Source organism: Lathyrus oleraceus, chromosome 1 (assembly GCF_024323335.1).
Source record: "Lathyrus oleraceus cultivar Zhongwan6 chromosome 1, CAAS_Psat_ZW6_1.0, whole genome shotgun sequence".
Taxonomy (NCBI): Eukaryota; Viridiplantae; Streptophyta; class Magnoliopsida; order Fabales; family Fabaceae; genus Lathyrus; species Lathyrus oleraceus.
The window spans coordinates 13,153,222-13,153,930 of record NC_066579.1 but is presented as its reverse complement, the minus strand read 5'-3'; the positions used below and the strand labels follow the sequence as shown (position 1 = coordinate 13,153,930).

At 31.9% G+C, this 709-nt stretch overlaps 1 non-coding gene across 1 annotated transcript; it reads right to left on the bottom strand.

Moving 5' to 3' along the window:
* Positions 1-397: 397 nt before the first annotated feature.
* Positions 398-504, bottom strand: LOC127116595 (small nucleolar RNA R71). Its single transcript, XR_007801413.1, has one exon. It is a non-coding gene; the product is annotated as a small nucleolar RNA R71 (small nucleolar RNA).
* Positions 505-709: the final 205 nt, after the last annotated feature.

Here is a 709-nt window from a genome sequence, read left to right as displayed (position 1 = left end):
TATATCATTGGAATTTCTAATGATATAGTAAAAATCATCATACATTATGCTCTCTTTGAGCTAAAGGCCATGAAAGTCGGTACCATTAGGCCAAAGATTAATGCATCTCAGTTTGAGTTCAAGTCAATGATGTTTTAGATGCTGCAAACTTTTGTTTAATACTCAGGTGTTATAAAAGATGATCCATGCATAAACTTGAATTGATTCCTTTAAGTTGAAAATAACTTTAAGATTCATGGATTAATTGTTGTTTCTTTTAGGCTAGGGTAGTTTCCATATTCTCAAAGGGATAGAGTTAAGAGTTGCCTCAATTATTTAGAACTAAATTCCATATCAACATGGAATGATTTTGCTAAAAAGTTTTTTGACCAAAAAATTTCCTCCCGTGAAAAATGAAAAACTAAGGAATGACATCACCTCATTTAAACAAGGAGAGGACGAATTATTGTGTGATGCTTGAGAAAGATTTAAGAAGTTACTAAGATAATTCACTCATCATGGAATTTCAATTTGTTTGCAATTGGAAACATTTTATAATGGGCTTTTACCATCCTAAAAAAATATATCTTAGATCCATCTTCTAGTGGAGCCTTTAATTCAAGTGATATACTAAAGGTTATGATTAGATCGAAAGTATTACAACCAACCCCTACCAATGACGTGTTGCTAGAGCTACATATGGCATAGGTCTAAGGAAACTAAATGGTGT